Raw genomic sequence first — 25,994 nt, forward strand, 5'->3', positions numbered from 1 at the left:
AGAGGACAAACTGTAAAAACACGGAGGAAAAGCAACTGCTTGACTACAGGGTTTAAGGGGACATGTCTGAGGAGAGACTCTAAATCAACACTCTAATGCAAATACCAACAACATGGAAATTGGTTCGAATCAAGAACACATGTGATACCCAGTGGAATCAAGCAATGGCTATGGGAGAGGTGGGAGGGGGGGAGGAAAAGAAAATGATCTTTGTCTCCAATGAATAATGTTTGGAAATGACCAAATGAAATAATGTTTTTTAAAAAGAGAAAGTAGAGCATCCTCTATCTTTCCATAAATCAAATAGAATACAATGGTTAATATTTGGCCATATCTGGCACTTCCTAGTTGTGTGACTCAAGACAATTTATTTAACCTCAATTGTCTAGTCCTTTCCATTCTTCTTTCTTAGAATTGATCCTTAGAACCAATTCTAAGTCAGAAAGGAAGAGTTTAAATATATATATATATATATCTTCCCCAAATATATATATATATATACCTCTAATATAGCTTCCTACTCTGAGATGCCCATCAAATATCTTAGTCTTCTCTTAATTCTAACCATTCCCTTTGACTTTGGCCTATCCTCATATGACATGGTGATAAAAATTCTCATAGTAGTCATACTCATCTGAAGACTCTCTAACTTCAAAAATGTGGTGTCCAGAATTGCACATAATATTCTAGATGTGTTTTGACCAGCTAAGATTAAATGATAAAAATATCCTTGGACTGATTATATTTATTTTTCATTCTGGAACAAATAAAAGCCTTTAAAAATAGGCTTCCCAAAATTAGACTAAAGATCTTTTTTTAATGCGTTCCTGTAGTAGAATGTAAGCTCCTTGAGGGAATAAATTATCTTTCTTTTGGTTTGCATTTTTAAACTCCAACATTTAGCAAGGCCTGGCACACAGAATTTAATAAATGGTAATTACTTAAGTGTTGGATGTATAAAATAAAACAATACAGTTCTTATTCTCACAGTCCTTATATTCTAAAAGGAGTCCAAATATAAAGGGGAATCAGGGAGGAGGACAGGGCATCCATGGAAAAGCAATATTGCTTATGCAGAGGTGGAGTCATGTAGAAAGTGAGTTGAACTGGACATAAAGTGAACATGGATGGGAATCTTCACAAAGTAGTAGTGATCAAGGCTATGGACTCACCAATCAACTGTTAGGGAGAATGGGTACAAATTTAAAGCTTCTAGACTCAGCAAAGTTAGAAGATCTGGTAGATTATTTTTAATGAAGTTCCTATTCAAATTTCAGAAAAATATGGAAAGACTTTTTTGAACTAATACAGAACAAAGAAAACTGAAGGAGAAAAATACTAATATAAAACTACAACAAGTTAGATGAATACACTACCAAATAGACAAGAGAATTCAGAGAAAATACAATGACTAATGTTTATTGTATTTGAGTGATGATGAAACATACTGTCTTTACTGAAATGGTAGATGAGAATTACATGATATTATACATTTTATAGGTTAATATCTTGGAGGATTTTGAATAACTAGTTTTTGTTTTCCTGTTCTTGTGGGAGTGTATAATGTTGGGTGATTATTGAGAAAAAGTCATAGTACAAAAATGTTATCAATACTTTTTAATGAATGTAAATTAATTCTGTTATAATCTTTTTAACATGAAAACTTCACCTACTAAGTTTTAACTATATCTACTTAAAATTCTTCAAAAAAGAAAACCAGCAAAATATATATGTCAAAGTAAAACAGAACATTGAAAAAAGAGCTAATCCACTGCACTTACAGTTGGTTAAATAAGGATATTCATTTTGAATGTTTAGTGAACCAGATTCAAATAAATAATAATAGAAATTATTCAAGTAGGCATTTTAATATATTCCTTTTAAAGCATTTGTTCATTGAGTAGATTTTTTTCCATAGATACTCATGCTTGAACCCCATCAGTAATTAACTTTTAATATTCCTAATATTAATAGCTAATACTTTAGTTATTAATCTAAATATTTTACATTTGAAAGATATATAGTACTTAATTTTGAATAAAATTTCTAGTTCGTATAATTTATGTACATTTTTTCCAGGCATGGATAATATCTAAAATGTACTTGGATTATCTCCTTCACTTTTAAATTAATTCAGACTCAGAGCCATGCCAAATGAACTATATTCCAATTCAATCCAATAAGCCCTTTCTAATGTGCAAGGCTCTCTTTTAGAAAGTGGAAATACACTTTATTAATTTAATGATTAAATATAGGTATCCTAACCTGAAAAAGGTATCAGGCCTACTATATTTTGTTAGTTAATATAGGTTGGAATGAATTATTGCACTAGTAACTCAATTGGCTCTTAACTCTTATACTTGTAGCAAAAAAGTAATTTAATACATTCTTTCTGTGACAATTCTTCCTTTATTCCATCAGAGATGGGAGATCTATCCCAATGATTTTTTTTTGGACAGTTACTAGTTAATCAGTTTTTTAGCTTTGTTTTAAATCCTGTGCTTTGGAATCTAATTTTGTTGTTGCTTTTGTTTTCATTTGCCTTACTGAAGTCATTTTTTCAATATTTTCATTTTCCTTTTTTCACTTTACATCATTCAAATCAATCAATAAAAATGACATCTCATGTTACTATGTTATGTTATTTTATTTCAATTCTCTTTATTTCATTTTATTTACTTTATCTCATTTCATTTATTTTTTGGACTAGAAGTGATGTTCTATTGATTTAATTAATTCCCATAAAGAAACTGCCCTTACCAATGCAAATCAGACAAGTATTCTGCAGCTAATGATCTTAGAGAGTAGCTAGCTTTGCTAAGAAGTTAAAACCCTGTCCTAGAATTCATGTACATATTTTAGAAGGAATACTTAACCTAACATTTTCCCTTCTAAAGTAACTGACCAATAAACTGTCACATTGCCAGATTATTTATTACTATACATTCATGTTTTATTATATTAATAGACTATAGTTTGTTCAACTATTATCCATTATTTATCATTTTTGAATCAATAAATAAAAAGTATTTAATTTATTATCACTATGTGCCTAAAATTGTGTTCATATAAATAAAAAGGGAAAGAGTTATTATAAAGAATTATAAAGGTGAACGATGAGATGAAGTAGAAGTAGAGCTATTATTAGGGCTTCAATTCTGAATTAGGCCCTCTCAGAGGGGATGGCACCATATTGGACCTTGGGTAGCCTTTAAATATTACCAGTTATAGGCAAGGCCATTTATACATTTTCTCGGTCAATTGTACTTTTAGATGCAAGTCATGCAACAAATTGTACAGGGCAATTTTTATAAAAAAAACATTCATGCTCAATCCAGGTAGCCACCAAGAGTCAACATAATCATTATTCTGCAAAGATGATTGGAAAAAAATTGATAAGACAGATAGAAGTATATACAAGAAAGAAATATATCACCGTTACTCAGCCTTATTGGTGACCAGGGTTATTAACAGAGGGAAGCCATGAAATATAAATAGTTTAAGTGATTCCCTCCTACCTTAATGGAAAAAAACCAAAACAAAACATAAAGGAATTAATTTGTATGGTAGCCATGGAAGGGATCAATTCATCATGAAATAAGACAATCTTTTCTTAGGCTGTGGTTAAGGTCAATTAAAAAAGAAAAAGCAGTAAAAAGAGGCACGAATATATTTTCTCCTACCCTTATTTCTGGAGAGCATATTGTTGGGAGTGAACATCAAATAAACTGCATGGATGGCACTCATTATGGGTCACTGATGTACCTTTTTATTATTTTTTTAATGTCAAATTTGATCACTGAATTATCCTTTTAGCTCTGGCCATTTAATTAGGGATGCCTGGAATTCCTCTATTTCATTAAATGTTATTTTTTTTCCCCTTGAGTATTAAGCTTAGGTTTTCTGGGTAGAGTTTTTGGTTGTAGGCCCAGATCTTTTGCCTTGTCAAATATCATATCCAATAACTTACAATCCTTTAATGTAGAATTGACTATGTCCTAAGTAAAGCTGATTATAGTTACACAATATGTGAATTGTTTCTTTTTCCCTACCTGCTTGTATTATTTTCTCCTTGACTTGAGATTTCTAGAGATGGACCATAATTGTCCTGATATTTTTAAATTTGAGATTTCTTTCAGGAGGCGTTGGTGGATTTTTTCACTTTCTATTTTCACCTCTTGTTCAAGAACACAAGGGTAGTTTTCCGCTTATAATTTCTCAATATGGTGTCTGTGTTCTTTTATTGATCATGGCTTTCAGGAAACACAGTGACTCATATTATTTCTATTGTATCTATTTTCCAGGTCAGTTGTTTTTCCAGGGAGGGATTTGAAATTATCTTCTATATTTATATTCTTTTGAATTTATTTTATTGTTTCCTGCTTTTTCATGAAGTCATTAATTTCCATTTCTCCAATTCTAATTTTTGGGTAGTCATTTTCTTCTATGGATTGTTGCACTTCCTTTTTAGGGAGCTATTTTCCTAATTGAAATATTTTATTCCCTTTTAGGAAACTAGTTTCTTTAGTTAGTTTTTTTTATCTAAACTGTTGGTGTTTTCTCTTTTTTCCTAATTTTTCTTCTAAGTTTCTTATTATTTGTTTTTTGGGGCATCACACATTTTCATTTTTCTATTGCTGTCCTCTTTTGAGCTTGTATTTTTGTCATTTCTCTTTTTGAGATATTTTTTCTAACATCAGGTTTATTCTTTGTTTTTTGCTCATTTCGGGGTAATTCACCTCCTTTGATATATGTTCAAACTTACCCCTATTATTGGATTGGAGGGAGTACTGTTCAATACTTGAACAGTCTGAGGTTGCCTCAGGTGTCAGTCTCAGATCGAGCACTCAGCAGAGGTGGTCTGTTGTTGTTGTTGTTGTTGTTGTTGTTGGTTTTGCTTTGTGGTGGTTTGTAGCTATTTAGTTCAACTGGTTAGAGTTTGTTTCTGCCCAATTCCACAGAGGCTGGATCTTGTTGGACAGAGTTTCTCCTACTACTGCTTGTGATGGGTTTTACCCAGCCTCTGTTTCAGATGGATTATGCAGGAACACTTTACTCTTACTGCAGCATGTTCTGAATTTCATTGGTTTATAATCTTACCCTGCTGAGGAAGAACCAAGCCAGCTGTTTTCTTTTTCCTGTTGCTTCTGCTATATTGTGTCCAAGTTCCACTGAGGCTCATTCAGCACCTATTCAGCTCTCCCATTGAAATAAATCCTCCTTGAAGTCTCTTGATGTTGTGCTAGGCTAGAGCACTACTTAACCCATTCTTCTGTTGTTTTGCCTCTTTAGTATTTGTTCTGAGACTTTTTTCCTCTACTGTGGTCATTTGGAGGGTGTATGGAGGGCTTCTGGCGTTTCTTGCTTTGCCATCTTGGTCTAATTTGTTTCTGTTGCTGGCATGGCTATTGCTGCCTCTGCCATACCTACCACTGCCACTCCATCATCTATCCTTAAAAATAAAAACAATTACAAGGGGAAAAAAGCATAAGGTTAAGGATTTCAATGACTTTTTCCTACAAAGAAAACATTGAAGTAATACTAATTTGACCATTAGGATATTGAAAGACTGAGTTAACTATATGTCTCAAAATGTTATCAACTGAATGAGAGTAATTTAATGAACACTCTGTTGTCACTATTTTTCAAAAAGAAATTATGTATGCAAACATATATGTATATAGAGATCTGTAAAGATATATCTATAAATTATCTCTATAGATGGTTCTAACTCTAGATCTCTATCTAGAATATTTATCTATATTTCTCCATATGTATGTATGTATACACAAACAAATGCAGTATATGTGGATGTGTATGCATTTGTTAGTGTGTATATAAAACACCTGGAATATAGACTCATATATCAGGGGTATTGCTATATATCAGTTATATTTTAGATGAATATAAATTATGTAGTTAATTTTGGGTCTATTAAATGTCCTATTGAATAACACATAATTTTCCCCTATTTAACCAGTAACCCTCAATGCAAAATAAATGATTTGGTGCTTTCCATAATATAGGTAACAACAAAGGTTTTCAATTTTTGACTCTCATCCACATAACTGAAAAATTTTCAGACTAGTTTTCCTATGAAAATGGTTTAAAGGCTTCATTTTAATAAGCAAAAGTACTGTCTTCAAAAAGCACTTAAATATAATTCTATTATATAAAACAAATCCTGTATTCCTTAACTCTATCCATGCTAGGAAAGCACTGGGTTTGAATAATGGTGGTTAATTATGTATACAAGGATGAATTGTAATAGCTCAAAGCACATTTTCCCCACAGAGTTCAGAATTAATCTGAGCCATTATTCACTTCACAAAATTGGCTTCTGTGTGCACCACTGAGGATTTTTAAAAAAATGGGCAGACTGGTCCAGAGTTTGGCTATGAGAATTCTCAATTTAATTTTCTCATTTTAAAATGAGGCCATAGCCTTCAGAGTGTCTTTCTGGTTCTATGATCTATAGCAAATATTAGTGACACTAATTTTCTAAAAAAAACTTCTCAGAATATCTTTGTGATCTAAGATATAGTTATCACTTCTTAATTCCACTTAAATGAGATATCAGAACTTGGTATCTGATAGTTCATATTTCAATGCTTTTTTATTGTTTGAAACATTTTCCTTACAATAACTCTGGAAAGTATGCAGGGTGAGGATTTCCATTTCTATTTTTTTTTCTGGATGAAGAAAAGACATTCAGATTGCAAATTACTCCCCTCTATATTCTAGCCAAATTATTCTACTCTGTTCCCTCAAGGCAGTATTTTATACATGCTCTTTTCTCAGTGCCTTTATGTAGCCTTTCCTCCTTGTATGGAATCCTTTCTCCTTATATCTTCTTCTTTGAATCCCAAGCTTCCTTTAAAATCAGTTCATATACCTTTTTCCACATGGGAAGTCTTTTCTGATCTCCCTATATCTATTAGTGCTCTCACTTTGCCCATCAACTTATCACAAAAGTCAAAGCAGACTTTTAGATTGCACTGAGACCTTTGCAAATTACCATTTATATGGTCTTCTATCACATTGCATTTTTATTACTATTAACACCAATACCAGATGTAGCCTTTTGTGGTATTTGCTCCTTTGCTAGGAATTATTTGAGATTCAAACCATAAATGCAACAAGGTTATTGAAAATTAAGTGGCAGAGATTAACATTGATGTTGACATCAGTGTACCAACAGAGGAAACAGTATGAACAGATTGTAATAGGGCCCTACTTTAGAAAAACATGACTCAAATTTCATGCCCTTATCCTATGTCTGACACCACATTTTATTTTATGATAACTAAAGAATATTTAAATAAGAACAGATATTTGAAAGAGTAAATGTTTGCTATTTTTGCTGAACATCATAAATGCCCAAGGTGAGTTATTAAAGTATATGAAATGTGAAATGCATATGTTATTGTGAAATAATTGACTTCATATCTTCAAAAGGTGAATGAAGGTGTCTCATATTATTCTTTTCTTTGCCAAACCATGTGTTAAATACATGCTGTTTAAACTGAGGGAAAAAAACAAACAAAATTATGGGGTTTTTGAGTAGGAATTAACATTAAAAAGCTTATGTGACTCCCTCATTTTACAGCTCAGTTAAATTGGGCCCTTAGTAGAAAGAGAGTTATAGAATGTAGCACGGAGTTGTGCAAAGATATCAAAATGTGCAGTCAGAGGGCATTGTTTGGCCTCTGAATCTTATTTCATATCCTGGATTAAACCTCTTATCTTTTCTAACTTTCAGCTTCTTTCTCTATGAAAAGAAATGGTTGGTCTAGATAACCTCCAAGATTTCTTATTTAATTCTAAATCTATGATTTCATGAGATCAAATGGTGATGAAATAGAGAAGGGGGTGCAGAATTTAGGACTTCTCATCCCTTACATTAATGTTGGTTTTTTTTCACTACATCGTGTACTATAGGAATTTAGAGACCAAACCTCTTTCATGTTTCATGACTCTTATATCTATGTTCATTAAGTAGATTGGTCTGAATTTTTATTTCTCTATTTTTGATCTGCCTGGTTTTAGAATCAGTACTATATTTGTGTCATAAAAGGAATTTGGTAGAACTCCTTTCCTTATTTTGTCAAATAGTTTGTGTAGTTTTGGGATTAGTTGTTCTTTAAATGTTTGATAGAATTCACTTGTGAATCCATCTGTCCCTGTGGATTTTTTCTTAGGGAGTTCTTTGATGGCTTGCTCAATTTCTTTTTCTGGCATGTGATTATTTAAGTATTCTATTTCTTCTTCTGTTAATCTAGGCCATTTATACCTCCGTAAATATTCATCCATATCATCTACATTGCCATATCATATGTCATATGTCATATAACAGGCAAAATAGTTTTTAATGATTACCTTAATTTCCTCTTCCTTGGAGGTGAGCTCTCCCCTTTCATGTTTGATACTTTAAATTTGGTTTTCTTCTTTCTTTTTTTTTAAATTAAATTAACCAGTACTTTGTCTATTTTATTTGTTTTTTTCAAAGTACCAGGTTCTAGTCTTATTTATCAATTCAATAGTTCTTTCACTTTTAATTTTATTAATTTCTCCTTTAATTTTTAGGATTTCTAATTTAGTTTTTATCTGGGGATTTTTATTTTGTTCTCTATTTAGTTTTTTTTTTTAATTTCCTTGCCCAATTCATTGACCTCTTTCCTCACTAATTTGTTAATAAATACACTCAAGAATATAAATTTTCTCAAGTACTATTTTGCCTGCATCCCATAGATTTTCAAAGCATGTCTCATCATTGTTATTCTCTTCAATGAAATTATTAATTGTTTCTATGATTTGTTCTTTAACAGATTTTGGAGAATAATTTTATTTAATTAACAATTCATTTTTGATTTGACTCTCCATGTACCTTTACTAATTACTATTTTGATTGCATTATGATCTGAAAAGTTTGCATTTATTATTTCTGCTTTTCTGCATCTGTTTTCCATGTTTTTATGCCCTAGTACATGGTCAATCTTTGTGAATGTACCATGTGCTGCTGAAAATAAGGTGTATTCCTTTTGTCCCTATTTATTTTTCTCCATATATCTAGTAACTCTAATTTTTCTAATATTCCATTCACATTTTTTACCTCTTTCTGATTTATTTTTTGATTTGATTTATCTAAATTTGAAAGTGGTAGGTTCAGGTATCCCACTAGTATAGTTTTACTATCTATTTCCTCCTTCAATTTTACTAGTTCCTCCTTTAGAAATTTGGATGCTATACCATTTGGTGCATACATATTTATTAGTGATATTTCCTCATTGTCTATACCCCCTTTTATCAGGATGTATTTACCTTCCCTATCCCTTTAAATCAGGTCTATTTTTACTTTGGCTTTGTCAGATATCATGATTGTGACTCCTGCCTTCTTTTTCTCAGCTGATACCCAATAGATTTTGCTCCAGACTTTTACCTTTACCCTGTGTGTGTCTACTTCCCTCATGTGTGATTCTTATAGACAACATATGGTAGGATCTTGGTTTCTAATCCACTCTGCTATTTGCTTGTGTTTTATGGGAGGATTCATCCCATTCATAATCAGAATTATGATTATCACTAGTGTATTCCCCAATATTCTGATTTCCTCTCTTAGTCCTGCCCTTTCTTCTTTTGCTATTTCCTTCTACATCAATGTTTTGCTTTTAATCAGTCACCATAAACCCCACCTTTATTTTACTTCCCTTTCTTGCCCCCTCCCTTTTTATCCCCTTCTGGTTAATTTTTGGGGTCTATTAAACTCTCTTCCCCCTCTTTCCCTCCCTTTTTGTACTCCCTGCACCATTCCCCCTTTGGCTTTCCCCTCCCAACTTCTTTGTAGAGTATGATAGAATTCTATACCCCAATGGATTTAGATGCTCGTTGCTCTCAGAATTGATTCCAGTGAGAGTGAGGTTTGAGTATTACCTATAAGCCCTCCCTCTCCTTCTTATAATAGTATTATTCACCTATTCACATCCCCATTCCATGCACCTCTTTATGTAGTATAGATTATTCTATTTTCCTTATTCCTTCAAGTTTCTCTTGGTGCCATCCCCCCTTTTTCTTTTATTTCTGCATATCATCTTAAACCACTTAGTACACCAAGTTCTACCTAGTAATAATTCTTCAAACTACTATAATAGCGAATACAATTTTTCAGAATTACAAATAACATTTTTCCATATAGGAATATAAACAATTTGACCTTATTGAAGCCCTTAAGAAAAGAAAAATAAACAATCCCTCCTCCTTTTTTAATTTACCTTTTCATGTTTCTCTTAATTTTTTAATTTGGATATCAAATATTCCATTTAGTTCTGCCCTTTTCTTTATAAATATTTAGAAATCTTCTATTTTGTTGAATGCCCATGCTTTCCCCTGGAAGTATGTAGTTAATTTTGGAGGGTAGGTGATCCTTGGTTGTAGACCCATTCTCTTACATTTTTTAATATCATATTCCAAGTCTTCCAGTCCTTTTGTGTTGAGGCTGCCAGATCCTGTGTAATCCTCATTTGTCCTCCTGAATTTTCTCTTTCTGGCTTCTTATAAATAGTTTCTCCTTAGCTTAGAAGCTCTTGAATTTGATATCCCTGGCTTTCTTTTGAGGATTTAATATAGAGGGTGATCTATGGATTCTTTCAATGTCTATTTTGCCTTCTTGTTCAAGAACATCAGGGAAGTTTCTTGGATAATTTCTTGTAATATGATGGCAAGATTTCTGTTTATTTCTGGGTTTTCATGTAGCCCAAATGATTCTCAAATTGTCTTTTTGAGACCAGTTTTCCAGGTCAGTCATTGTCAGTGAGATATTTCTTGTTTCATTCTATTTTGTCAGTCTTTTGACTTTGCTTTATTAATTCTTGCTGTTTTGTGAGATCATTATCTTCTACTTGCCCAATTTTGGTCTTTAAAGACTGGTTTTTAGGTATGATTTTTTGATTTTCCTTTTTGATTTTGTCTATCCTGCTTTTCATGGCTTCCAGCAGATCATTTCTGATATTCAATTTGCTTATCATTTCATTGATTTCTGGGCTTCTTTTTCCAAGTGGAATATTCTGTCTTTGAAACTGTTATTTTCTTTTTGAACTGTTTCCCACTTTTCTTGCCATGTTTTTCCTATCTTTTTAACTTGGTTCTCAAATTACAGCATGATTTCTTGGAGAGCTTGTGACAAATTTCCATTTTTTGGAAAGGCTGGATGTGTTTGCTCATTTGTCTTTCTCTGCTGTCACCTGTGTAGTCTGTTGTTTCTCGAAGTAGAAATTATCCAGAGTCAAAGACTTTGTTTTATTTTTTTGTTGTTGGTAGTTCTTGATTGTTATTGGCCATTGCTTTGTTGGGTTTTCCTTCCCTTCCCAGCAAAAAGTCTGAGTGAAGAGGGTAGGCAAGTCTTTGTATTGACCTCCATAGAGGTTTTTGCCCTGAGGCTATTTTTAGAGTTACTACAGTGGGCATCTGTTATATGTAGCCCCTCCCTATCTCTGTGCCCAAACTCTGCATTCTGCAAGCCCTTGGGGTCCCACATCTTGCTGCTCTTAGGGGTAAGTCTGTGGTGTCCTCAGCCACCCCCCTTAGAACCTAGAATTTCCCTATGCTTGTTCTGACTCTGGTGCCATAGGTGTAGTGGGGGGAGGGGTGATAAGCTTTCCTTTTGGTGGGAGTAAACTTTGCCCTTTTTTTAGCATGGAAATGCCCCAAACTCTGCCTACCTTAAGTGCTGTGCCCTACAGTAGAGCCCCTTTGCTCATCAGATTTTGGTTTTGTTCTTTTGAGGCATTTTTATCAGTTGATGGAGTTGAAAGTAAGATTCTTGCTTCTACTATGGGGCCATCTTAACCCAGAAGTCTTCTATAACTTTCAGAAGCTTGTATCATCATTACTTTTATGTTCCCTTGCTAGGAGTAGAGTAAAATTATTTTATAATTGTTTTATGTTATACCTAGAGGGAACAATAATATTATTTAGATCTATCACTATATAGTCTGATTCTAGAGTAGTGTTTGGAGTGGTTCAATGAGTCATTAATGTAATTGTGAAACATGTCTCTCTTTTTGGAACACTAAACACTATTTATTTCTCAATGGACTGTTGGGTTGTCTAAAGGATCTCTGTATCAGACTTTAGATTTCTGCAAGGGAATAAGGGCTGATAATCTCTGAATTAACAGGCCATTGTGTTAGCAGGGTAAAAAATGATCAAATGTGACCTAGTGTCCATTTGCAAATCAATTTTTTTCATTAGTTCCAAAATATCTATTCAGTTATTATTCAGTGAATATTCTATTCAGAATAAGTTGGAGATAATCAAGACAAGGAAGGCATTAAAATGAAAAGGATTAGGAAAGGCTTCCTATAGAAGGTGCTATTTCAGTTGGAACTTAAAGGAAGCCTAGGAAACAAAGAGGCAGAATTGAGGAAAGAGCATTTCCTATATAAGGAAAACCCAAGAAAAAGCCTGTAACTGAGTCATGGAATGTATTATTGAGGGAACAACAAGGATCCCAGCATCACCAGAAGGAAGAGTATGTGGTAGGCAGAGAGGTGTAAGTTATTATGAAAAAATGGAGGAGGTAAAAGGAGGATTGTGTAGGACTTTCAAGACCAAATAGATAATTGCATATTTGATTCTGGTGTTCATAAATTGCTACTGATGTTTGACAAGTAAAAACAAAATGGTAGGTGAAACTAAATGGCTCAGTGGATATTGAGACAAGTGTAGGTTCTGGGTTTGAATCTAGACTCAGACACTGCCTAGCTGTGTGACCCAGGGAAAGTCACTTAACCCCAAATGCCTAGCCCTTATCCCTCTTCTCCCTTGTAACTGATACTTAGTATCAATTCTAAGACAGAAGTTAAGGGTTTTTAAATGTTAGGCAATATATATATATATATATATACTTTTACAAAAAATTAAAAAATTATATAAAATCATAACTAAGACATTAATCATATTATTTTAAAGAAAGGTTTTGCATCTGTAGTGTTGGCTATATTATATAATACATTAGCTTATTATACAATACTGTATATTAAAAATAGGGCATCCCAGAAATCTTAGTGCAGTGTTCAGCTTTAATAGCAACATTAATTTAATAAGATTCAATAGGTTAAAATGAATTTAATAGAATAATAATTATATAATGTTAGGATAAGATTAGCAGTATCATGCAGACTATACCTACTAGTGCCTTTGCTCTAAGACAAGAAGTGCCCTGTAGATTTTGCAACTCAAAAAACAGGGAAACTGACCCATAAGACATTAGAATATGTGAAAGGGAATTCTTTATTCTCTTTGTCTATCTTGAGTTAATCAATCTAAGAACCCCCTATTTAACCCCTACTTAACACTTTGTTATCAACTGAGAGAATTCACAAGTCACTTACTTGGAGAGCTCCACCCCTTTAACCCAATCAATCAGAAACTTGTGAATCCTTTGATAAGAGTTGACACCTTCAGAGGATGAGAGATGGATCCCACAGATACTGCGACCCTGGGCAGTGCTAGACAATTTGGAAGCTGTGGTTGGCCCCAGTGAAGAGGGGAAGGGACAGGAAAGAACTATAAAAAGTCCTGAACTTCTTTGTCTTGGGTCTTTGGCTTGAATCTTTGTCTTGGAGTTTCGTTTGGTGACCTGCATCTTGGAGGTGACTTTGGACTCGGACCTCGGCTTCGACTTGGGACCTTGGCTCTTGGACTATTTCTTGGGTAAGTGAGTAGGTTGCCTTCCTTTCCTGGCTTCAGGATATATTAGTACCAGAGAGGTCTTCCCTGCTTGGAGGAGGCTGTGTGAGTAGAACACCAGGTCTTCAGGTCAAGGGTTAACAAACCTTGTCAAGCATCAGAGAAATATTTAGCGTGATAGGCTAGACATCTTTTCTACCCTCTTTTTGCATTTTTCTACTTTCACTCTTTCCACATCTTTGTAAATAAAAGGTATTAAAAGTAATTTTGACTTGAGCTATAATATTTTAAATCGGCGACCACCATATTATTTTAGAATTCTCATATATTTAGTCAAACCCCTAAATTTAATTCCTTACAAATATAGGCTATCTTGTTAACTTAAATGCTTGAAGGAGGTGTAACTACATTAATATGCATACTACATCTACAAGCATCAATTGCAAACTCTTCTAGATCTTTGTAGACAATGGTTAATTGTAATGGCCTAGAAAAAGAAAAAAAAATTAGCTTTCTGTCACTCTGTCACCACCTTGAGCAGAGTTATGCTGGTTGACAACAGAAAAGTACATATTGGGTTTGTTCTTAGAAGTCATTCTGGCCCAGGAGGATCTGTTGAATCTAACATTTCCCAAGCATTTACCTTGTGGTACAGTATTCCTAACTCATCACAATGAAGTTCTAAGTTATAGATAAATAGACATAGATATATACATGTATATTTAAATATATATTGTGTGTATATATGGGTATATACACACACGTGGTAAAGGATACGACTTTAAAGATAAAGCATAACAATATAATATTCAAAGAATACTTCTGGGCTGATAATGGAAGCAGAGACCTAGAGTATTAGTTGATGATACTATCTGGATACAATGTAAATATAGTATAATCAGACAATTAATAATCTTTTAGGGATATCCAAGCAGTGGCATACTAATGTTACACTGTTCTTAGACAAAAAAACCAGAAGTAATGCTGTGGATGAAGTCATAGATGGTGTGCTTGGCTGTCATCGGGGGCCTCCTGAGATAGTTAGTCTTTTTTATATTCTAAACAGGAGAATGCTAAAATTGAACTGATAACTAATTAGTGCAATGGTTCAGTAGTCCTCTCTTGTCTATGTAAGTGGATCTGCCTGTGTAAAGTCCCCTTATAGCTTGGACTTGCATATTTAAATCAGGCTGTTGCACCTGTGGCTATCTAGTTAGCATATGTAAATATATCTTGTGTGTCCTCATTTGATTAGTTTTAAAAAAAAGTCATCCTTTTGTTCAGACCATTCTTTCCTATATTTATAAATTTGTTTTACTGAATAAGCAAAGAAAGGAAAAGACTCCAAATAATTACCATGGTAACATAAGCAGTCTAATGTAAATCTGTCCTTTTGCTGTAATAAAATGTTATTTCATTGGCTGCATGTTTAAAGGATATTTTTCAAATAGATGTCATAAGGTGTTGTGGCTTCTGAGTTTTCTAGTCATTTGAATTATTTATGTGGATACAAGGAAGCCTAAAGTCTAATTCATAAAATTGTGCTATGATAAGAGGGGGAAAAAGTTGGTTTCACTGTTATATAGACTTTAATTCATTGCAATTGATACATTAACTTGATAAATGCAATAGAAGAATGCTTTTGAGGAGTGTGCCAATTGAACAAAGATCAATTAAATGAGGGTTTGGGAGGAGCCTTGATAAAACATGGTTTAGCCAACAAAGAAAATCTACCACAAGAAAAAGTAAAATTTATTCCATTTAGATAGATAACTAGTACTTCAAGAAGAACAGGTAGACTTGGAATAGGAAGATCTAAGTTGAATCCCAGGACTGGTACTATCTGAGTCTGAGTAAACTGCTTGACTTTACTGCTTATTTCTTCATCTTTTAAATAAAAGGTTTGGACATGATACGGTTTCTACCATTTTACATTCCAGGCATGTGTGTCCTTTCTCTTCAACAAAGGATCCAAAGTTCTAAGTGATGGTTACTTAAAAATGTCTTCTATTAAATACTGACCAAACCAGAAAGTCCTATGGTAAAATGGATCCCAATAATCAGTCAGAATAATCTCCCCAACTGTAAAGTGATGAGGATTCATTTGAGAAAAATTTAGGAAAATTCAACATATTATTGTATTGTCACACTTTTCCCATTCATTCATTCATTTGTTCTCTCATTCAAAAAACATGCATGAGGTGGTCATTGTTATGGTGAAAATCACCTTTAAAGATTGTTATAATATTAATTTATGGTTGCCAAGAAATTTACTTATGAAATTCCTAAAATGAAACACTCAAGTGAGAATGGAGTTTATGGTGGTTTAATCACAATGGGAGTAAGAAAAAGGAGAGGGAGAGAAGGAGAAAGGAGAAAGGGGAAAAAGGTTAACTCAACCTTCTGGCAGAGCCAGAGGGAGTTTTAGGCCCAAAGGCCAAGATAAAGAGAATCAGTCCTTGACTTACATGACTGATCTGAAGGAAAGCGGTCTGTGGGCCTCCTCCCTGCTCGAGCTCCTAGCACCAACTCCGGCCTAGCTCTGTCCCCAGGAAGTGAGCGAATTCCCAAGGCTGTTCCCTACCTCACTTCCTGTGCCTCACAAGTCCCCATGGTGGCTCAAGCTTGGCTTAGGGCAGCCCAGGTGGGCAGTCAGTTATTTGTGATTTGTCATTGACTAGCACATGCCCGTGTAGTGTGGGTGTGCACAATCCTGGGTGCTATACCAAGATGGAGATTTAAAAATTCACATCATGTGAGAAATAGAGGTGGCTTGCTATAAAGTATAAGAAGAATAGAAATGTGGATCAGGAGAAGGGAGCAGGTTTTTGAAGGGTTTTGAACTCAAAATAGGGAATTTTATATTTGATCCTAGAGGTGATAGGGACATAATATTTTTTTGTTACCAAGAAGAAGGCTAACATGATCAGACCTGTACTTTATTAGGAAGATCACTTTCACTGCTGAGTGGAGAGTGGTGGGAAGTTCAATGTATAGGCTCTTGCAATATTCCAGGTGTGAGGTATTAAGGACCTACCCCAGGGCATGCATTGTCAAAAGAGAGAAAGAGGCATATTGGAGGAACATCATGAAGGTAAAATTGATAGACCTTAACATTTGGATATGAAAGAGGGGAGGTGGTAAGACATAGAGGATATAAGGATAACCCCTAGGTTTTAAACCTAGGTGATTGGGAAATTGAAAGTTATGAGAATAACAAATAAAAGGGAAGCCCAGAAAGAGGACTCAAGTAGGGCCACACAACTCATTAATGTCAGTCAGGGCTAAATTATCCAGGTTTCTTGTCAGTATGCCGTTTTCTATTTTATTGTTAAAGACCTTAAAGGGTATTTGGAAGAATTAATTTTTTTATGATCCAGTATTTGAATTTCCAATAGTATTTTAATTCTTGATCATTTTATTTCACATTGTGGTATATTTCTGAATGTTAAAATTCCATTCCAAAATGGAAGAGGGTAGACTGTGGACCTAAAAGGGGATACGTAATATTTTTCCTATCTTTCTTAATGTAATTAGGTTGTCAAATTTCATGTAAAATATAATTTATAGACTTTTAGAAAAATCAATAAACAAAAATTGAATTATTAATTACATTTAGGGCATCAAGATTCACTTGGAACAGCTCTTCAAACTCTTTTGGTATAAAGATCTGTTATTTTTGTATCACTTCAAGAGTTTCTTCCTAAATATTTCTTGAATTTTTTAAATTTAAATTAGCTAAGAAATCTTTGAACTTATAAAATAACAGATGGTTAATAAAAAATAACCCCCCAAATCAACACTAAAAACAAAGGATCATAGATTTAAAACTAAAAACATAAATAAATCAATACTCTTATTTAAAGGAAGAAAACCCTAAATGAAGACAACTTCCTATTAAGAGATTGGTTATACTATCGGGAACAAAGAGAGTAAATACTTAATTCTATTCTACTATTAGATTCCTCATTTTATTTTTAGCAATTTTTGTTTCTTTAATGTAAGAGAGTTCAATATTAAAAAAAAAAATAGCTATTTCAGTCAGCTCCTATCCTATTTGGAAACAATCCTTTCCTTCTTTTATCCTGCTGTGTACTTCATTAATTCACTTTTATCTCAAGGATATAATATCACAAATATTTTATTGGATCAAATAAAAAGTAATAAAATTTTAAGCTTTAATCAGTATGCAATTTAACTGCAGATTGTACAATTTCCTTTCTCAACTGCTGTACACATAAAGTGTTGAACCCACTTTGGAACAAAAATGCCTTGTCTCACAGTTTGAGGATGAATTCTAAGTTGCTCTAAATCACGAGTTAAATTTTAAATACTCCATACATGTGCTCATGTACACCTATAAGCACTTGTTCATTCACACAACACAGATAACATACACTTTGGCATGACAACTCAGCTGTGCTGTAAGATGGAGAGAGAGACAGACAGACAGACAGAGACAGAGAGTGTCATTTTTTTTTAAATTCTATTTTGTTCAGTGTCTGCATCCATGTGACAGGAAGGTAGAATGATTTCTGGGAAGACTACAATTATTTTTCATTCCATATAAATTGCCAAACAAACCCTAAGAGGGATAAGGAGTTCATATAATTTTAGGTAGGAGTGAGGATTAAAACACCATTGTGTTGGGCTACAATTATCTCCTATCTAATTAACATGGTCATCAGTCAAAGCCACAAATAGAGTTCTCTGCCAGGCTTTATAGAAGACAACAATGACAGAATGGGGAGTTGTTTAGGTTTGTAAAGGTTGACTCATTGTTCTTCATTCGGTCTTTAATCTTTACTAATTCTAGGTACAAATGACATTTCTAAGACTTATGTATCCTATTTCTCAAACTAGTTTGATTTCAGGTAAATATATTTCATTTTAAAATATTTTTAAATTGTTGCTATATTTTTTATCCATTTCCCCTTTCTCTTGTAAAATAATAAATGGGGTAGAGGGATAGCAGTTAGCAGTTCTTTGTTTAGTGAATCATTCTGTAGTTAAATTTGGGACAGACAAGAAAAGGGGTAAAGAATAGTGAGAGTTCAAGTCTGAGTGAGGATTGCTAAAATCCTATTTTCATTCTGGTTCAGGAATTATTAAGCATGGTGACTTCACAAAAACCACATTAAACATTAGCCCATGTCACCATTACACTTAATTTTTTATATCTTGGCCATTTCTTTTTTAAAGATAGTTTATTTACCAATTACATGTAATAACAGTTTCCCACATAAGTTTTCTAAAGTTATAAGATCTAAAATTTCCCTCTCTCCCTTTTCTCCCTCTTTCTGGAGATGGCAAGCAATTTAATCTGGGTTATACATGTATTATCATACAAACCCTATTTCCATATTGTTTATTATTATAAGAGAATGCTGATATAAAACCAAAACCTCAGAATAAAGCCATAAATAAACTAATGTCAAAGATAGTATGCTTTGATCTGCAACTTATTCCAACAATTCTTTCTCTGGAGGTAGATAACATTATTTGTCATATGTCCTTCAGAAGTGTTCTGGATCACTGTATTACAGAGAGTAGCTAAGCCTTTCACAGTTGATCAATCCACAATAAGGCTTTTACTGTATACAATGTTCTCCTGGTTCTGCTTATTTCACTCTGCCTCAATTCATGGAGGTCTTTTCAGCTTTTTCTGAAATCATCCTGTTCATCATTTCCTATAGCACAATATATATTAATAATAATATAATAATCCATCACCATCATATACCATATTTGCTTAGCCATTCCCCAATTGATAAGGCATGAGCCTTCTTTTTTTTAAATTTTATTTAGTTTAAATTTTATTTAGTCAATTTAGAACATTATTCCTTGGTTACAAGAATCATATTCTGTCTCTCCCTCCCCTCCCCCACACTTTCTTAGCCCACACACAATTCCACTGGTTATTACATGTGTCCTTGATCAGAACCTATTTCCATGTTGTTGATGTTTGCACTAGGATGTTCATTTAGAATCTACATGCCCAGCCATATCCCCTTGATCCAGGGAGTCAAGCAGTTGTTTTTCTTCTGTGTTTCTACTCCCACAGTATTTCCTCTGAAGGTGGATAGTGATCTCATAGATCCCTCCAGGTTATTTAGGATCACTGCATTTCCACTAATGGAGAAATCCATTACATTTGTCAGTCTCTGTGTATAATGTTTTCCTGTGTATAATGTCTGCTCCTTTCACTCTGCATCAATTCCTGGAAGTAATTCCATTTCACATGGAATTCCTCTAATTTATTATTTCTTTGACTACAATAATATTCCATCACCGACATATACCACAATTTGTTCAGCCATTCCCCAATTAAAGGGCATCCCCTCAATTTCCAGTTCCTTGCCACCACAAAGAGCACAGCTATGAATATTCTTGTACAGGTCTTTTTCCTTATGAACTCATTGGGGTACAAACCCAGCAGTGCGATGGCTGGATTAAAGGACAGACAGTATTTTAATGTCCTTTGGGCATAGTTCCAAATTGCCCTCCAGAATGGTTGGATCAATTCACAACTCCACCAGCAATGCATTAATGTCCTTACTTGCCACATCCCCTCCAGCATTAATTACTTTCCTTTGCATGTCATCTCTTAGGTGTGAGGTGGTACCTCAGTGTTGTTTTGATTTGCATCTCTGATTACCAGATATTTAGAACACTTTTTCATGTGCTTATTAATAGTTTTGATTTCTTTAGCTGAAAATTGACTACTCATGTTTCTTGCCCATATATCAATTGGAGAATGGCTTGGGTATTTTTTTTTTGTACAATTGATTTAGCTCTTTTTAAATTTGAGTAATTAGACCTTTGACAGAGGTTTTAATTATGAAGATTGTTTCCCAATTTGTTACTTCCCTTCTAATTTTGCTTAAATTGGTTTTGTTTGCACAAAAACTTTTAATTTGATGTAATCAAAATTATTGATTTTACATTTTGTGATTTTTTTCTAACTCTTGCTTGTTCTTAAAATCTTTCCTTTCCCAAAGATCTGACAAGTATACTATTCTGTGTTCACCTAATTTACTTACAGTTTCCTTCTTTATGTTCAAGTCGTTCACCCATTCTGACCTTCTCGATGTATGGTGTGAGATGTTGATCCAAACCTAATCTCTCCCATACTGTATTCCAATTTTCCCAGCAGGTTTTTTGGTTTTTTTTTTTTTTATCAAGTAGTGGATTTTGGTCTCAAAAGCTGGGATCTTTGCACTTATCATAGACTGTCTTGCTGAGGTCACTTACCCTACATCTATTCCACTGATCCTCCTTTCTGTCTCTTAGCCAGTACCAAAATGTTTTGATGACCACTGTGTTATAATAAAGTCTGAGATCTGGGTTTCAAGGCCCCCTTCCTTCGTGTTTTTTTCCCTCATGATTTCCCTGGATATCTTTGATCTTTTGTTCTTCCAAATAAACTTTGTTAAAGTTTTTTTTTTCCTAATTCAATAAAAAAGTTTTTTTCTAGTTCAATGGATATGGCAGTAAATAAGTAATTAATTTGGTCATTTTTATTATGTTAGCTCATCCTACCTATGAGCAGTTTATTTTTTTCCAATTGTTTAGATCTAATGTTAATTGTGTGGAGAGTGTTTTGTGGTTGTGTTCATATAGTTCCTGTGTTTGTCTCAGCAGATAGATGCATAACTATTTTATAATGTCTGAGGTGATTTTAAGTGGAATTTCTCCTTCTAATTCCTGTTGCTGAGATGTGTTGGAGAAATATAGAAATGCTGATGACTTATGTGGGTTTATTTTGTATCCTGCAACTTTGCTAAAGTTGATTATTTCCACTAGCTTTTTGGTTGATTCTCTAGGATTCTTTAAGTAGACCATCACATCATCTGCAAAGAGTGATAGCTTGGTCTCCTCATTGCCAATTTTAATACCTTCAGTTTCTTTTTCTTCTTTAATTGCTACTGCTAGTGCTTCTAGTACAATGATAAATAATAGAGGTGATAATGGGATTCCTTGTTTCCCTCCTGATATTATTGGAATGCATCTAGTTTATTTCCATTGCAGATGATGTTGACTGATGGTTTTAGATAAATACTGCTTATTGTTTTTAGGAAAGGACCATCTATTCAAAGAATTTCTAGTGTTTTCAATAGGAATGAATGTTGTATTTTGTCAAAGGCTTTTACTGCATCTATTGAGATAATCATGTGATTTTTGTCAGTTTGCTTGTTGATATGGTCAGTTATGTGAATGGTTTTCCTAATATTGAACTATCCTTATATTCCTGGTATAAATCCCATCTGATCATATTGGATAAGCCTTATGATCACTTTCTGGAGTCTTTTTGATAGTATTCTATTTAAGATTTTTGAATCTATGTTCATGAAGGAGATTGGTGTATAGTTTTCTTTCTCCGTTTTTGACCTGGCTAGCTTTGGAATCAGTACCATATTTGTGTCCGAAAAGGAATTTGGTAGAACTCCCTCTTTGATTATTCTGTCAAATAGTTTGTATCATATTGGGATTAGTTGTTCTTTGAATGTTTGATAGCATTCATTTGTGAATCCATCAAGCCCTGGTGATTTTTGCTTAGGGAGTTCTTTGATGGCTTGTTCAATTTCTTTTTCTGACATGGGGTTGTTTAGGTAGTCTATTTCTTCCTCTGTTAATCTAGGCCATTTATATTTTTGTAAATATTCATCCATATCCCCTAGTTTGCCATGTGTTGCCATATTATTGGGCCAAATAGTTTTTAATGATTGCCTTAATTTCCTCTTCATTGGAGGTGAGGTCTCTCTTTTCATCTATGATACTGTTAATTTCCTTTTCTTCTTTCCTTTTTCTTATTAGATTGACTAGTACTTTCTCTATTTTGTTTGTTTTTTCAAAATACCAGCTTCTAGTCTTATTTATTAGTTCAATAGTTCTTTCACTTTTCATTTTATTATTTCTCCCTTGATTTTTAGGATCTCTAGTTTAGTTTTCATCTAGGGATTTTTAATTTGTTTGCTTTCAAGTAATTTGATTTGTATGTCCAGTTTATTACTCGAGGATATAAACTTCCCTGAGTACTGCTTTGGCTCTATAACATATATTTTGAAAGTATGTCTGATCATTGTCATTTTCTTCAATGAAATCATTGTATCTATGATTTTTCTCTAACTAACCAATTTTGGAGAATCATATTATTTAATTTCCAATTAATTTTTTAATTTTCCTCTCCATGTACTCTTACTGATTATTATTTTTATTTTGTTATGACCTGAAAAGGTTGCATTTATTATTTCTTTTTTCTGTATCTGTTTGTCATGTTCCAATGACCTAGTAAATGGTCAGTCTTTGTGAATGTATCATGTGCTACTGAAAAGGAGGTGTATTCCTTTCTGTCCCTATTTATTTTTCTCCATATATCTATTATCTCTAATTTTCTAAGATTTCATTCACATCTCTTACCTCTTTCTTATTTATTTTTATTTGATTTATCTAAATTTGATAGTGGTAAGTTCAGGTCACCCACTAGTATAGTTTTTCTATCTATTTCCTCCTTCAACTCCACTAGTTTCCCCTTTAGAAATTTGAATGTTATACCATTTGGTGAATACATGTTGATTACTGATATTTCCTCATTGTGTATTCTGTCTTTTATCAGGATGTAGTTACCTTCTCTATCCATTTTAATCCGATCTATTTTTAGTTTGGCTTTGTCAAATATCATGATTGCAACTCCTGCCTTCTTTCCATCAGTGAAGGCCCAAAAATTTTGCTGAAACCTTTAATTCTAACCTTGTGAGTGTCTACCTGCCTCAAGTGTGTTTCTTGTAGACAACATATGGTAGGATTTTGGATTCTAATCTACTCTCTTATTTGTTTTCATTTTATGAGTGAGTTCATCCCATTTATGTTTAAAGTTATGATTGCCACTTGTATATTTCCCAGCATTTTGATATCTTCTCCTAGTTCCATCCTTTTTTCTTTTGCTATATCCTTTTAAACCAGTGGTTTGCTATTAATCAGTCCCCACGATCCACACCCTTAAAAAGCTTCCCTTTCTTCACCCTCCCTTTTTGTTCCCTTCTTATTTTTTGAGGGTCTGTTAAATTCCCTCCCCCCTCTCTTCCTCTCCCTTTTTGTATTCTCTGCCCCCTACCTCCCTTAGTTTTCCCTTCTTACTTTCCCATAGGGTAATTAAGAATACCTGAATGGATCTAGATGCTCTTCCATCTCAGGATTGATTTCACTGAGAGTAAGGTTTAAGTATTACCTATTAGTACTCTCTTCCTCTCATTCTTATAAGAATATTCTTCCCCTACCCTTCTCATGCATATCTTTGTGTGATAAAGAGTATCCTATTTATTTTATTTCTTCAAGTATCTCTTATTGCCATCTTTGATTCCCCACTCCCTTCTTTTTGCATATCATCTTATACCACTTATTACCTCAATCTCTTCCTGTGAATGATTCCTCTAATTACTATAATAGTGAATATTATTTTTGAGAATTAGAGATAACATTCTCCCCATATAGTAATATGAATAATTTGATCATATTGAAGGCCTTTAAGAAGAAAGTTTGCATAAAATTTTTCCCCTTTTCCCTTTCCTTCTTATTTACCTTTTGATGTTTTTCTTGATCTTTGTGTTTGGATATCTTTGTGTTCTGGTCTTTTCTTTACAAATATTTGGAAATCTTCTATTTTGTTGAATGCTATACTTTCCCCTGGAAGTATATTATCAGTTATGATGGATAGTTTACCCTTGATTCAAGACCCAATTCTCTTGCCTTGCTGAATATCATATTCTAAGCCTTGAGGTCCTTTAATGTAGAAGTTGCCAGATCTTGTGTAATCCTGATTATTGCTCCTTGATATCTGAATTGTCTCTTTTTGGGTTCTTATAAAATTTTCTCCTTAGCTTGAGTGCTTGAATTTGACAATTAAATTCCTGTGAGTTGTCTTTTGGGGATTTAGTGTAGAGGGTATTCTACGAACTCTTTCAATGTCTATTTTCCCCCCTTGTTCAAGAACATCAGGTCAGTTTTCTTGGATAATTTCTTGTAGTATGATGTCAATATTTCAGTTTATTTCTGGGCTTTCTGGTAGACCAATGATTCTCAAATTGTCTCTTCATGCTCTATTTTCCTGATTTGTCATCTTTTTCAATGATATAGTTTATGTTTTCTTCTATTTTGTCAGTCTTTAGACTTTGCTTTATAAATTCTTGCTGTTTTGCAAGATCATTGGTTTCCAATTGCCCAGATCTGGTTCTTAAGGCCTGTTTTTTCTGTTTTAATCTTGATTTTCTGCTATAATATTTTGGTTTTCTCCTTTAATCTTTTGATTTTCTGCTATAATATTTTGAATTTTCTTTTTGGTTTGGTCTATCCTGCTTTTTGTAGCTTCCAGCTATTTCTCCAGTTGGGAGTTCTTTTACTTTAAACTGTTATTTTCTTTTTGAACTATTTCCCACTTTTCTTGCCAGAAGTCTTCCATCTTTTTGATAAGCTCCAATTTAAATTCTTCAAGAGCTTGTGGACAATTTTCATTTTTTGGTAATGTTTTGGTGCATGTAGCCTGGGTTTTTCATGTGTAAAAACTATCCAATGTTAACCCCTGCTTCTCATTTTTTTGTTTGTTTGTTTGTTTGTTTGTTTTTGGCAGTTGGGAAGTTGTTCCCGGGTACTATTTGCCATTTCTGTGGTGGTTTTTCCTTCCCTTTTCAGTCAGAAATCTGAGTGAGATGGGCAGGCTCTCTGTGTATGGAGCTAAAGAGCAAGGATATTGTCTAAGGCCAGCTCTGGAGTCTCTGCAGCTTCTGCTGTTTGCTGCACCTCTCTGTGCCATCTCACTGCATGAGTACCCACCTTCTAAGCTCCTCAGCCTTCTGAGACCTTAGGTCTAGCTACTATTATGGGTAGGTCCTCGGTGGTCTCAGTCAGCTGCCAAGGACCCAGACATGCCCCTCACTCACTGCATAGGTGCCTCTTGCTCACTTGCTGATTCTAGCATGCACTGGTTCTGACTCTGACTCAGTAGGTGGGGTGCGGGAGGGTGGATCAGGTCGTGTTTTGGGGGAAACTTTTTCACCCCATTATGGTGTGGAAATGCTGAGCCCTACTGCAGAGTCACTTCGTTCATATGAATTTGGTTTTTTTTGGCATTTTGCAGTACTCTATATTGGTAGGTGGTGAGGAGAGGAAGAGTCCTGCATCTAGATTGCCACCATGTTTACCCGGAAGTCTAATCACCATTTCTCATATTTCTAGTACATGGAACAAATTACTAATAATTCCAGAGTTATTTATGCCACTTGGATCATCAAGATTCACATGGAACAGTTTCAAAA

General features: G+C 33.8%; 1 protein-coding gene across 2 annotated transcripts in view; it reads left to right on the forward strand.

The window, feature by feature from the left end:
• The window catches only part of GABRG3 (gamma-aminobutyric acid type A receptor subunit gamma3), a 926,944-nt gene that overhangs the window by 383,124 nt on the left and 517,826 nt on the right, over window positions 1-25,994 (forward strand). The window lies entirely within an intron of this gene.

This window comes from Monodelphis domestica, chromosome 8 (genome assembly GCF_027887165.1).
Source record: "Monodelphis domestica isolate mMonDom1 chromosome 8, mMonDom1.pri, whole genome shotgun sequence".
Lineage (NCBI taxonomy): Eukaryota > Metazoa > Chordata > Mammalia > Didelphimorphia > Didelphidae > Monodelphis > Monodelphis domestica.